Below are 14,965 nucleotides of genomic sequence, written 5' to 3'. Positions count from 1 at the left end.
CTTCTTGGAAGGGACATCTGACCAATAAAGGGAAAAAAATTTCCCTGAGATTTCAATTTTTTCTGCAGTGGGAGGACTTTCAGGAAATGCTTTCTCACAGTGGTGTGTGCACTCAAGAACAATGTTTCTAGCGGTCATACTACATTTTCTTTCTTGTCCAGTCTGAGTAGAAGTCATTATACAGGTTTGTCACCCGATGCACTGTTCAAAGAGCTGGAGTGAGGGAAAAAGTCCCTTTCTTCCTTTCCTTACTTTCTCCCCAACCAAATATTCTCACAAACACGCGCACACAAATCCAGACTTCTTTTGATTATTAATTTGCTTAGCTCAAGTGTTACTTCTGAGTACACACAGCAAGTATTATATACAGGTAACATGTACATATACACACATGTCTGTATGTGATTTAGTTCTTCATAACTACCTATTTATTCATACGTAGCGTGTGTACAGCCAACAACTTGGGATGTTGATCCTTACGCACTGTCCCCCTTTAGTTTGGGACAGTATCACTAGGACCTTCCTCACAGTCCAGGCTGATTTGCTCAGGAGCTTCCAGGGATTTGTCTGTTGATGCCTCCCATCCTCCCTTCCTACCTTTGCTGGGATTGCTGGGATTACTGGCACATGCCACCAGGCCCGGTGTTGTACCTGAGTACTGAGGATTTGAACAGTGGTCCTCAGGCTTGCATGGTAATAATTTACCAAATGAACTATCCCCCTAGAAACTGGCCTTTTAATGTGACTGATAGGACTCAATAACTGTTTGCTGATGGAAAATAAAAAGCAAACAAGTAAGTGTTTAGGTTTTGAACAAAGCCAGTGGGTTACTAATGTGTTTATTAAAAAAAAAAAATCCCTGCCGCGTGGCGCACACCTTTAATACCAGCACTCTGGAGGCAGAGGAAGGCAGATCTCTCTGAGTTGGAGGCCAGACTGGAAAACAGAGTGAGTTCCAGGACAGCTAGGGTTAGCTACACAAAGAAACCCTGACTCAAAAACAAACAAAACAAAACAAAACAAAACCCAAACTAACACTGATAACACTTAACACTGCATAATTCTTATGTATTTATGTAGGTGTATGTATGTATGTCTCTGTGTATGATTATAGTGAGAACCCCTTAGGTCAGATGTGTGTGTGTGATTATAATGAGAACTTCCCAGGTTTGAATATCTATGTCCTAGAAGAATACCTGACACACAGTAAATATGCAATGAACATTCTGAATAAACAAATGCCACCCCTCTATTCAACAGGGCAGGCGATGTAACTAGCTCTCAGTAGCTATGACTCCCGCACTATCTATTTGCTGCCCTGAACCCAGCCACCACGTTCCCCCAACAGAGGACTAGACAGAAAGCACTTAGACAAAGACACAACAGTCCTAAAGGAATTCCTAATATCATTCTTCTACTGAGTTCGGCAATCAAGATTTGGCTTCGGTATACATGCTAAGATAGTTGGTGTGTCTGTAATTAAGAATTTTAGTCTTTTAACGTGAGGAGAACTTATCCTAAGAGATTAAGGTTGCCAGGGTGGCCGGCTTTAATTAAATAAAGTGTGTGGCAGTTGGGAGATTCTGTCCTGCAAAGCCTATCATCTGAGGCCATTTTAAAGATACTCACAGATGTACGAAGGGCTTTGCGTTATTACAGCTGGCTTCTCTACTTTCTGACACGCTTGCTAGCGCCTCTTCCTTTGTGCTGCTCATCTTAGTTCTTTTCAGCTCCTTTAGTATATAAGCAGTGCCCTTTGATGCAGGCAGCAACAGGAAGCCGGCCCTAGGGCACTCAGCACTCACAGGAAACACTCAATGCAGGGTGGCTGATGGCAGTGAAGATTTATTGGCATGCTGTGTTAGAGCTACTGGAAGCTTAAAGAGTATCTTGTTTAAGCCTCTTCATTTTAAAGATAAGGAAACTGAGGTTAGGAGAGATGCAATTTGCCAGAAACATATGTATTTGCATTACAAAAGCTTTGTCTAGACTATACTACATTTTTTACTCCAAGGTCCTTGTAGGATGACCTATGACCAGGGATTTTAAGAATTATGACCAAATCGTATGAATTCCAGACAGGGTAAGCAGATTCTAAAATGAAGTTCTACTTAAAAGAATCAAGAGACTGTCCATACATTAAATAATCATGGCTTTTGTTTTCTGTGGTGCCCTAATTTCCCTTCCCTGCTGCTTCTCTTTGGATGCCAGTGCATTCTGTAGTGTACACGGATGGACCTTTACTAATCGGGTTACCAAAGTCCATCTGGGAAAAGAATTCCCCAGTTTAGTACAATGATATGGTTATAATGACAATGCCTTCTCCACACAGAAAATGCAACCTTTACATCTGTAAGTTTGGCTCATATGCGTCAACTCAGGCACATGTTTCCCAGAAAGTGACCTGCGTGTACTGTGAGAGCCATGGCAGGAAGTACGCTCCTTCATGTTCTGGCTTCTTCTCAACAAAATGGCAGACTGCAGGCTTAATTTTAAAGGTGTCTCTCTAAAAGGGAGTTCTCGAGTTTAACTGATCATTTAATATGGTCACTAAACTGGAATATAAAAAAAATCTGTTTTGCCCACATATGTCTGTGATCCAAGTGTTTGTGAGGCTGAGGTAGGAGGATCACAAATTTGATACAGTAAGATCTTGTTTCAAAAGCTAAGTAAGCAACTACCCATTCTCACTAAACCAAAGCAAACCAAACCTTCACGTTTTTAGAATATCAGAAGCACAAAACCCTGAATGAGTATTGATGAACAATGATCGCTGGCTTAGATCATTTATCCACAAGGGTGGGGAAGTTACACAATGCTCTTTTTTAGCTCAAACAGTCACATGAGCACAAGGTCATCTTCAGATTACTCAAGTTTGGTATCCTCAAGGTCAGTTCCACATACGACCTGATTTTCTTGGGTAATCTCCAACATTCAGAAAAATACACAACACACTCACTTTTCCTCCAATTAAAGCTTGTGGTATTATCTAGAACAAACTAAGAGCCTATTTGGAAAGTACTGCATTTGAAATTGTTATTGCTAGAGTCTTCTAAGCATCTGACGATATACATCTAACTATATATATATATATATATATATACACGTATACATATATGTGTGTGTGTGTCAAGAGGAATAGTTATATTACTAGCCACCCATCTCACTACCAAGAAGTTACAGCCTGTCCTGGTTATCGTATAATGAACTGTGAAGGCAGATTCCTACGCTAGATGGGGTCACTTTCTGGATACTAACTACATGAAAGTAAATATCTGCATTCAAGCAATATTATGTGGAATTTGTTTTTGTATTATTTTCAGTATCTTGAAAATAACAGACTCTCAGTTCTTCAGCACTTTAGTGCCAAGTTGCCTGTGTCTTTGAAAACACCTTGGGCAGCAACAGTCACTGCTTGCCACAGCCTCCAGCATCTGGATGACTTATGTGGCACACAGCTCTATTCAAGTTCTCCATGTGCTTTCACTGGAGCATGCTCAAAGGTTACAGAAGCTATGTGCTGGCATATCTCCTGAAGCTTCTCAACACATATGACATCTATTTTTCTTGAGTAACTCAGAATCATAGAACATAACCTTTATACCCAAATAAAAGTTTATCTGTTGCTGTTTCCATCTCAAAAGCATACATTTTAAAAATCTCTTATTTTGACTACTCTCAGAACATGCACAACTGAAAGCGAAGCCCTTCTGAGTGGAAAAGTATCATGTTCATGGCAATCTCCCTTACATGAGATCAGAACCAGGCAACTAACCTGCAAACCCCAACTGCAGTGGCTGGTGGCAGTATTCAACATGGCAATACATGGAACAATCTGTGTGTTCGTGGTATGTGGCAGAAGGACACAGCAGTAAAGCACACCCAATACTGAAGAAACGCCTTAGATCATTTGCAAGGTACTGTCTGACAGGCATGCTTATCTCAGGAGCTGGAGAGAAACCTTAGAACTCTAGTGTCTGTGTGCACTCTCATGCACACATGCGTGCATTCTGCTTGCTGAATCTGCTTGTCATTGAGTAGGTTACCTACCACATCAAACAAGACTCCCTTAAAACATATGGCAAGAGTTCCTTTTTCACTTCTCAGAATGCTCATCTTTTGTAATAGGTGGCTGATTCCACCCACAAGTCTTTCCTCTCACAACCTACGCTGGAACAACCACTTTATATAAAAACATAAAGATAAGGCCCTGGTATATAGAATGCCCTGGTAAATGCAGAGGCTCCCCTTCATCCACAGGCCCAACTCACAGCTCTGCCTCCTAAGATAAAACAAGTGCCCAGCTGACACTACATCAAATTCAAGTATAAATGGCTACCTACCACTCCTCCCAACATAAACCTATCTGGCCCTGGGCCACCCTACCTAGGCACTCACTGTTCTTGAATTACAACCAGGAAAAAAATGTTTTATTTTTTTTCTGTTTGTGCTGTTTTGAGTGTGTCTCATGTGTAGACAATACAAGTCTGGAACACCTGTCTGTGCCTCTAGAGTGCAGTGATTACAGTTATGTCCCACCATGCCCAGTAATCAAAAATAATTAAGAAAAATAAATAAGAATAATGAAAATACTAGATAAAATAAAATAGATAAATTAAAGCAAGATTTTTAGAAGGAAATTTTTCCCTTTGAGCTAATTTTGCTTTACTTATGGAAGTCATAAAACATACACACACACACATATACACACAGAGTTATGGTAACACACATATTCTTGAAAGATAAAGTCCTGAAACGAGAAGTTGACTTGTTTGATCCACAATTTTCATAGAATAATAAAAACACAGTGTATATTCTATTTCATGACCTGTTAAACACACACACACACACACACACACACACACACACACACACACACACACACACAATGGGCTCTAGTGGTATTAATTTTTCACCCAGAATGACTTTTATAATATAGCAATTTCATGTATAAAAGGCATTATGAATGAATTAGAACATCATATGATGTATCCTGAAGGAACAGCCGTGGACTCCAGAGCATCGGAGGTTTAGAAGGAATTCTGTATGAGCGTAAAAGACTGATTGAATGCAAAGCCCCCTGGCTGAGAAAATCCATTAAATACAGAAAGAGTATTTGTCACATTAGTGTACAGCCAAGCTCTTTCAGTTGGCTTTTAATTCTGGTCTATACCTGTGGATCAAAAAATATTTAGAATTTTTTTCTTTCCTATGTATTTTTAGCTATGAAAATGGTCATGAATTACTTTTATAATGAAAAACAAACACAATCATAAAAAATTAAAAGGATATATTTTAAATGTCTAAGGTTTTTCATTTGAATTTATTAGGCTAGTAGTGGGAAAAATTAGATACATAGTAAAATAATACTTTTCTAAGATGAAATGTCCTCTTTAGTGAAAGGCTATTATTAAACAAACAAACAACCACAATAGCAACTTGGTTCACCCATACTTGGTTGTAAATCCAAATTTAGAGTTAGTATTAATTTTTATGACTGCTCCTGAAGTTGTAACATGATGTGGACAAAATGAAATCCACGCAAATGTTTTTCCAAACCAGCTCTTTAAACAAATGATAGGAGCATTGGCTGTCCCTTTTCTGAATGAGGACAAGGTAACATCTATCTGTGTTTTTTCTTTCTTCAGGTGGGGGTGTGTTTATCAAAAAGTATGACTCCTGCCTAAGTTATGGGAGAGGTCTTTTTTGGTAACATTCCTGGAGGTTCTCAGAGGTTTAGAGACTACCCTTGTGGGCTGTCATGGCTAGCTCTGGTGAGGCAAACATGAAAAGGATGACATTAGGTATTTTGGTCTCTGTGGGTAAAACATGAGCTTGCTGCCTGGATGATATGCACACAGATTGCTGTGTGGAATCTGGCTCAGGTCGCCTTTGTAATGGGTATACTCTTTCTAGGCTGGGCTGCCAGAGAACCCGGTGAGTTAGGCTTTTACTGCTGGGAAAGGCTGATACTTTCAAACCCTGAGAAGAGGAAAGGGTGTCAGTTCAGCAGCTCTTACCATCCTCCTCATTAAAAATGGGGCTACCAGACAACTTTACAGTAAATATGAGTTACAAATGCTTAAAACACTCAAAGAGAAGCCCAGGGATGATACTCATGTCTATAATTCTAGCATTCAGAGTACTGAGGCAGAAATATTGTAGTAAATGTGAGGTCAGCTTGGGCTATACAGTGAGTTTTATGCTAACCTGGGCTACAGAATAAGACTCTGTCTCACAAAACAAAATGCAAACATAATAATAACAAAATAATAATAAAAATAACAGCAACAAAAAAACAAGTTCCCAAAGTCAGAAAATAAAGCAGCTTCTAGCCTTCCCCCCCACACGATCAAGAGATAAACTATAAATAGAGACTAACAAAGTCTATTACATTATGAGCCACTGAAGAAATGAAGTCACCAGCACAGAGACACTTTTTCAGACAATGTACTAAGGAGGAGCTTGGAACAAAACAAACCAAGTTAAGCTGTTTATCCCCATGGGGAGGCTCTTGGCTATTCTGAAGCTCCCTCCCTTCCCCATCAGCTGAGCTGCTGCCATGAGTCAGACATAAGCGAACTGCGCCAGATGTAAGCTCGAGTTAGCACAAAATAATGGGGGAAATGATTTTCTGATACATCAAGACTTAGTCACAGAAACAAAGAGAAAACAGCGGTTTCACCAAACATGACTACTGTCAGAAGAGAGCAGGAGGCACAAGACTCTAGAGTCCTTTTGTGTCAGAGTCAATAAAGAAAACATTCCAAATCCTTAACAGGGAAAGCACAAATCTTCATATGACCAGACAAACCAGCATTTTTAATGCTATTTTAAACACTCATCTTAAAAATCTACTTATATATTTTCAAACACACGTGTGTGTGTGCGTGCGTGTGTGTGTTCCTGTATGTGTGTGTAGAGATTCAAGGACATAACCTTTGGTGTTTCTTCCTCAGGCACCATTCACCATTTTCTTCCTTTTCCTCCTTTGAGAAGGGTCTGTCACTGTCCTGGGCTCACCAAGGCAAGGCTGGCAGAAAGCCCCAGGGATTCTCCTGTCTCCGCCCTCTCAGCATTGGGATTCAAACCACCCCTCTTTTTATGTGAGCTCTAGGGATAAATTTAGGTCCTCCTGTTTGCAAGGCAAGAACATTACCAATTAAGCTATCTCCTCAGGTCTCAGGACAGTTTTCAGAATGCAGGAGGCATGCTTGGACAACTGGGAGCATAAAGCCTTTGGATGAGAAAGTCTTCCAGGGACTGATGTTCTAAAGAAGCCCTGGCTGTTTTTAGAGCCATTCTAGGTATTTCCAGAAGCTGGAGCACAACGATCGCCTCTGAGGCTTCAAAGAATGCAGAACAGCAAAATCCTCTGGAATCATAAATTCAAAACCTGTAATTATGGTTATTTAACAAAATGGGTTCTGTTAAGATATTTGATGATGAAATCCCCATTCTCTTAGATGTCAGTGCCCAAATTTTATTCAACTTTTACTTATGAGTAAATGTATTATAACTGTTATTTGATTAAATGTCAGTAGCCATTAGGCCCAGCTCTTAGGTAAGAGGGCTTAACCACGGCATGCCCAGAGGGTGTGGAATGGATTACAAAGAGAAATGAAGAAAGAAGGATTGTTTTAGTGACTTGGCAACAGTGAGGCAACATTTCACCTTAAATAAAGTAACCACAAAAGCTTTAAAGAAGCAAGAACAACTTTTGCAGAAAAGGAAGAGGTTACCAGAGGTGGGAAGAGGGTGAAGTCAGATGACAAGTGTCACAGCATGAACAGCAGCTGGATTTGATGCACTGCCCTATCCTCTCAATGACGGTGTCAGTGAGGATGGTCAGCTTTCCTCATTTCTCCTTCACACTTGAAGACACTGGTGCTCCTGGGCTTGCTCTGGCTTTAAATATAGAACTATTTTGAAATAATTTTAGATTTACAGAAAAATGACAAAAATAGTACAGAATTCCTACACACTTCTCATCCAGCATCACTACCTCAAATATGCTGTATTAATTACTTTTCTATTGTTGTGCTATTTAAGAAAGAAGTAGCTTATTTTGGCTTAGGGAGCTGGAGTCCATCTGGTGGGATTGGCACGACATGCTGGCAGTAGTAAGAAGTTGGCTGAATGTCATCTGCTGTACAAAGGAAGAAGGGAACAAGAACTGGCAAACTCAAAGCCTGCCCCTAGTGACTACTTCCTCCAACAAGGCTCCACCCCCTAAAGGTTTGCAACATCACTAATGGGAGAACAAAGGTTCAAATCCATGAGTCTACGGGGGATATTTCTCATTCAAACTACCACATATACCTTAGCTGACCTTGTGTGTTATGCAAGATAAAATAGGTTTAGTATTTACATAAGAGGTTCTTTTTATCAAGATGTATTGCTGGAAAGCATTAAATCCTACTGTATAACAAGTGATCAGGCTACTGGCTAAGTTCTTAGAATATACCAGTTTTTAGAATACAAGATATTTTCTATCTGATCAACCAAAACCATCCAGAACCCATTGAAATTAATATTCCATGTTGCAACTGTAGAGGCTTAAAAGACTTGCAACAACCTTAGGAAATTATATCTAAAATTTTCTTTTTCCAACAAGAAAATGGCTTTTACCTTTGCAGAATGGGAAACACTTAAACTGAGCAACATGTAGTTTTAATAAGACCTAGAAACGCAATGTAAATGAGCATATCATTTAATAAAAAACAAAGTCTTGCTGTGTGACTCTCCCTCACCCCCTCCACACACACACACACACACACACACACACACACACACACACACACACACAGCCCCTTTACTAAAACTACAGATTATACTTTCTGAGTAATTTTCTGAAGGGTTGGCAAAACTGTTAGGTATTCCAGTAACCTGATGTCACACCCTCTGTAAACTGTGTTTCTGGTCCCAGCACTCTGAAATGAGGATTATCTACTGTATCACATCAGGTAAGCACACATACAGTGAAATGAGCATGCCGTATTACTTTGCATACTCTCCTTTGCATAGTGTTCTCTAGAGGAGGTAGAAAAAAAACGCAGCCCAGCTGGTACTTATTTTCTCTAGCACAGATTTTAATTTCACAAGTAGCAGGGTGGATATTTTGATTAACAAAAAAAAAAAACCCAATAAAAATAAAGACCTAAAATCAAATCCTTTCCTCTATTTTCTTCCAGAACTTAAGAGGCAGGAAACTCAGTAATAAATACTGGATGATTTCTTCAACCTTTTGATGTCACTGAGTCTTCAGGAACAAAACTTCTCAAATTAACATCTCTCAAGCAGAGACACATTAAGACATTAACACTTGTCCTGTGGTTATGATTTTTCTTTGAAAATCAGAGCCCACGACAATATTCCCTCAGAATAAAAATAGACTTAGTACATCAATTATCTGAGAAAGTATTACTAAATGGAGGGAAATCAATGTCCTGGGAGGAGGATGATGTGGGGCTTGGGAACAGGACCGTGAACGTACAAATGAAAAGCTCCAGTGGCTGCCCTGAGCCCCTTTCTACCTTTCTACAGTTCGTTCCACACAGTGGGCACCAGGAGATTTCATGGCTGTTAAGAAGATCTGCTCCTAGATGCCAGCACAGAAAAGCATGTTTCACAACTGAGCTCACTTCCCATATCAATGAGAAACGGATTGTAGGAGAGACACAGATTCCCTTGTGTCAGGCAATGTGGGGTTTAATCACTGGTAGGCATTTGGGAACCATTTACCATCTCCAACTACATGTTTTGGTTTAAAATTAAACTAGGTCTACCTTAAAACATGACTTATTTTCTACTAGAAGTTATATTCTTAATTTACCAAGATAGGGTTTTACTAGTTGAGAGCATTAAGAAAACAACCTACATTTATCCTAACTCCAATTAGGGTTCTTTTTTTAAATTTTTTTTTAAATTTTTTTTAAATTTATTTATTTATTAAGGATTTCTGCCTCCTCCCCGCAACCGCCTCCCATTTCCCTCCCCCTCCCCCGATTAAGTCACCCTCCCTCATCTGCTCTAAGAGCAATCAGGGTTCCCTGACCTGTGGGAAGCCCAAGGACCGCCCACCTCCATCCAGGTTTAGTAAGGTGAGCATCCAAACTGCCTAGGCTCTCCCAAAGCCAGTACGTGCAGTAGGATCAAAAACCCACTGCGATTGTTCTTGAATTCTTAGTATTCCTCATTGTCCTCTATGTTCAGCTAGTCCGGATTTATCCCATGCTTTTTCAGACCCAGGCCAGCTGGCCTTGGTGAGTTCCCGATACACATAGGCATCCTCATGAATATTAACCTTCTTCAGGCGATGAAAGGAGACAGAGACAGAGGAGCACGGGACAGAAATCTCAAGGTCCAAATCAGGAGCAGAAGGAGACGGAGCACGAGCAAGGAACTCAGGACCGCGAGGGGTGCACCCACACACTGAGCCAATTAGGGTTCTTTAGAGAGAAAATCTTCCCTCACATAAATGAACACTGGTGCTAACCTTTAGACTTGACACAAGTGCGTGCTGAGGTCACCAGGGCCTCAGTCTTCTCCGGCGTCCCTGTTGACATTTTAGGCTGTGACATTGTTTTCGTGATCCACCCTGGCTTCCCAGCCTGCATACTCACGTAGTGAGATGAAGAAGATACCCTTACCTTTAAAAAAATTACACAGAAGTCCCATGGAGTGTTTCTATGAACACTTCATTGATCATGACCAAATCATGTCACCAAACCCAGCTGGAGGTAAGAAGAGAAATGTGGCAGCTTGTCTATATGGCAAAATATCTAGCTACCAGTTAGGGTTTTGGAATCCAGAAAGAAGAGCATAAATTCTGGGTGTCAGGCAGCTGCCTCTGCCATAGTATGTGACTGAGGAACAAATACATTAATTTTATGTGTCCCAACTCACCAATTTCCAGAACTAAGTTTTGTAGTCATAAAGATCTATAGTGAATCTCAAATGAAAATACTGCTTATCAACATTTTAAAAATGTAAGTTTACATATTTTTAAACTTCATGACGTCTTCTCAGGAGATGAGAAAGATCCACACCAGACAGACAAATGGCATCAACACGATCCTAACTATAGAAGATGAAGAAGCATGAGTCTAGGAAGACATAGACTTCCTGATGCTTAACAGAACAATTCAGGGAAGGTGAGTGATATAAAAAGGAGCTGGAGAAATGAATAGTTCACAGATACCTAATATTCTGTCTCTTTTCATTTATGTACATTATCCCAAATGCTCTTGACCTGTTCTATTCTAGCCCTTCACCAGAAGCCTAGATAAAGCTAAAGGAAACACATCGATTTCAATTTCATCAAAGAGATTGTTATTTTGAGAAGTCTGTAAAGAAAAAGCATATTTCATGGCATTCAAAATATATCTTCAGAGGACTAGGCAGTGTTAAACAGGGCTAACAGAATTCCAGCCCAATCTACATATATTCTATACTAACTCAGGGAATGTAGTATAAAGGTGCCTTAACAAATGACTACTCTCACAGTTACCTAAGCACTTTGCCATGCTTGCTTAGGCATCGGTATATAAATGCCATCACTGCTGAGCAGTGTCCCTGAATTTTAACCACAATGTGCACACTTGCAGTGTTCTATGCCATCAGAGAGAGAACAGAGTGAGTTACACGTATCAACCGAAGTCCCTATGCAGGCTTTTGTCCGACACACGATGAGAATGCTTGGGTAAGTCACTCCGCAAGGCACCTCTGCCTACATTCTCTCTTCCTCAGTACAGATCTAACATTCCTGGGTTCTGCCTGCATCCTGCTTCTCAGTCTGAGAGCCTTAGGGTTACTCACGGTTGTGGGTCCATTCAATTCTACACTGGAATTAGTCTCAGTTTATTTCTACCCATTCTTTGTAGAGAAAGAATGGCAATTTTAATTCCAGAAGTTATTAGACTCCTCAAGATTGATCTATTTTATCTATTTTCATTTTATGTGTAAGGATGTTTTGCCTATATGTACGCATGTACACCACATGTATGTAGTGCCTACTGAGGTCAGAAGAGGGCTTTGAATCACCTGGAGGTGAGAACTGCAGACGTGGAGGTGAGCCACGGTTTGGGAGTTGGGACCTGAATCTGGATCGTCTGCAAGAGCAATCAGTGCTCTTCACTGCTGAGGGATCTCTCCAGCCCCATATCGGAGTCTTAAATCTGGGAAATACATGTTCAATAGTGTGATGTGAATGACACAGGCATGCACGGCATGACTTTCTCCTATTTTCCCCATCTCTCAACTGTACCTCAGAGGTCAAGTTTCTTTTTGTTCCTTCAATTTCAGGTATCAGGAGGTCTGTAACATTTATAATGGAAGAGAGTCTAAAGAATCTGTGTGTTCAGGGTTGGAGGGAATCTCAATGGTTAAGAGAACTGGCTAGTCTTCCAGAAGAGCTGGGTTTGATTCTTTGTACCCATATGACAGCTCACGAGTGTCTATAACTCCAGACTCAGGGGATCTGATGCTTTTTTCTGGCCCCCATAGGGTACATAGAGAGGCAAATGACATACACATAAAAATAAATCAACAATTAAAAAAAGAATCTATGTTTTCATAATAGAAAGAGAGAGAATTCAGGTAGCTTTGGAAGTGGGAAATTTAACAGAGCAGAGCCAGGAACATTATGGCTTCACAGAACTCCTCCTCTACATGGTCCCTGCTGGAGAGAATGTGGTCCAGTGTGAGACATGTAAGATCTACCAGTGAACTACGTGAATGATATAAGCATGAGATATATAGGATCTACCAATGAACTTAGTGAACAGTCTAAGCGTGAGACATATAGGATCTACCAGTGAACTTCGTGAACAGTATAAGCGTGAGACATATAGGATCTACCAGTGAACTACATGAACAGTCTAAGCATGAGACATATAAGATCTATTAGTGAACTTTGTGAACAGTATAAGCGTGACACATATAGAATCTACTAGTGAACCACATGAACAGTCTAAGCATGAGATATATAAGATCTATTAGTGAACTTCGTGAACAGTATAAGCGTGACACATATAGAATCTACTAGTGAACCACATGAACAGTCTAAGCATGAGATATATAAGATCTATTAGTGAACTTCGTGAACAGTATAAGCGTGACACATATAGAATCTACTAGTGAACCATATGAACGGTCTAAGCATGAGATATATAAGATCTACCAGTGAACTATGTGAATGGTCTAAGCGTGAGACATATAGGACCTACCAAAGAACTATGTGAATGGTATACACTACCAGGTGAATCACACAAAGGCCAAATGATGCACTTGGCCTTTTAAAATAAACAAAGTCGCAATGAAACTTTCAAGCAAATAGTTGTTTTTGAGAAAAGTGTATCTAGATGTTAGTATTCAATCGAATATCAACGCCCTTTGAAAACAAGTGTGAAAAAGTTTGATGTCTGTGTCACATAAGCATGGAAGAGCAGAAGAAAAAGAGAACATCCACAATCAAACAGTATCAGATATTTGTAAACCCTATACCTTTCTTCATAGCAGAGTGTGCTGAGTGATGTTAGGGAAAAGTAGAGATTATACAGTACAAGAAGAGTCTTGGCTTTCTGGTTATAAACACTGTTGTGTGCCTTCAAGTGCCTGCCATTTCAGCAGACAAGAGTGAAACTCCCTTTAGAAGTTTAATGTGCCTTTTCTAATAGTAATAAAGGTATTGAGAAAGAAGGGCCTCGGTGGGCCCTATGGTGGGCGAGAAAACTGAATATGCCATTCAAAGGGAGTTTGAATGTAGAGTTTATTTAAGAAGAGGGTATTGGGAGGGTAGAGGGGAGGAGGGAAAAGACAGAGACAGAGAGAGAGACAGAGAGAGAGAGAGAGAGAGAGACAGAGAGAGAGACAGAGAGAGAGAGACAGAGAGAGAGAGGGGAGAGAAGAGAGCAGGGAGAGAGGCAGAGAGCTGCCTCTTTAGAAGGATGGTTGGGAGAAAGACAGGTGGTGGTGGCTGTGCATGCCTTTAATCCCAGCACTTGGGAGGCAGAGGCAGATGGATCTCTGTGAGCTTGAGAGCAGCCTGGTCTATAGAGAGAGTTCCAGGACAGGTTCCAAAGCTACAGAGAAACCCTGTTCTGAAAGGGACAGGTACTGTCTGGGTTCATTCTGCCAGGTGACAGGTGACAGGGAAGGCCAGCACAAGGCCTGAATCCTAATACATGTCACCACACCCTCATATTACCTTATCAAAAGTATGTTCTATTCCACTAACCGAAGGGGAAAAATTGAAAGATAAATAAAACAAAATAAAAAATAGCCCTCACTGGATTCCTCCTGAAAATAAACCAGATCGGGTATGCATTTGACACTTTAGAAAACACACTCTGTAGGAAAATGAAATATTTAAGCTGGCAAATAAAAAATGGATTTGAAGGTTTGGTATCTTGGCTAACAGGAAAGTTAAATTCAAGTCTGCAGAGAAACCAATATACTATTTAAAATTTTGCCAGAGTAGCACAGTGTTTAATACATTTAAAGAAACATTTTTCTTGAAATGTGGTGTAGTTCTTGTAAAGAATGATTTTTTTTTCAGGAGACAAAACTTAATGGAAGCACATTTTACTTTCTTTATATTTGTGGACTTTAGTGGGAGTTTATACTTATGTTTACAAGTCATGTTCTTTTAAGTCTAAGATAGCACTACTCTTTGCAAATTTTAAAGTAAATTACATTTATACTGTTAAAGTCATTATTTAAATAAAGCACCTACAGTTGCAAGATCAACACAAGTGTGTGTGTGTATGTGTGTGCTTGTGTATTATACATGGTGAAGAGAAGAGTGATCTTGTATGGTATGCAGCTCAGGCACTGTTTCCCTTGCTGTCTCCACCCATGCAAGCTTATCCTACTGAAGCCACAGATCCCGGAGGTCACAGAAGTACAGCATGACCTTGCCTTTGAGCCACAATGCCAGGTCAAACAGTGGCCGCTTCCTGAG

General features: G+C 40.2%; 1 protein-coding gene across 6 annotated transcripts in view; it reads right to left on the bottom strand.

The window, feature by feature from the left end:
• Positions 1-14,965, bottom strand: part of Supt3h (SPT3 homolog, SAGA and STAGA complex component) — a 367,702-nt gene that overhangs the window by 92,718 nt on the left and 260,019 nt on the right. The gene's annotated exons all lie outside the window — the stretch shown is intronic.

Source organism: Microtus pennsylvanicus, chromosome 7 (genome assembly GCF_037038515.1).
Source record: "Microtus pennsylvanicus isolate mMicPen1 chromosome 7, mMicPen1.hap1, whole genome shotgun sequence".
In the NCBI taxonomy this organism is placed as follows: domain Eukaryota; kingdom Metazoa; phylum Chordata; class Mammalia; order Rodentia; family Cricetidae; genus Microtus; species Microtus pennsylvanicus.
The sequence above is the reverse complement of the archived record's forward strand: the minus strand, read 5'-3'. Positions and strand labels throughout refer to the sequence as shown.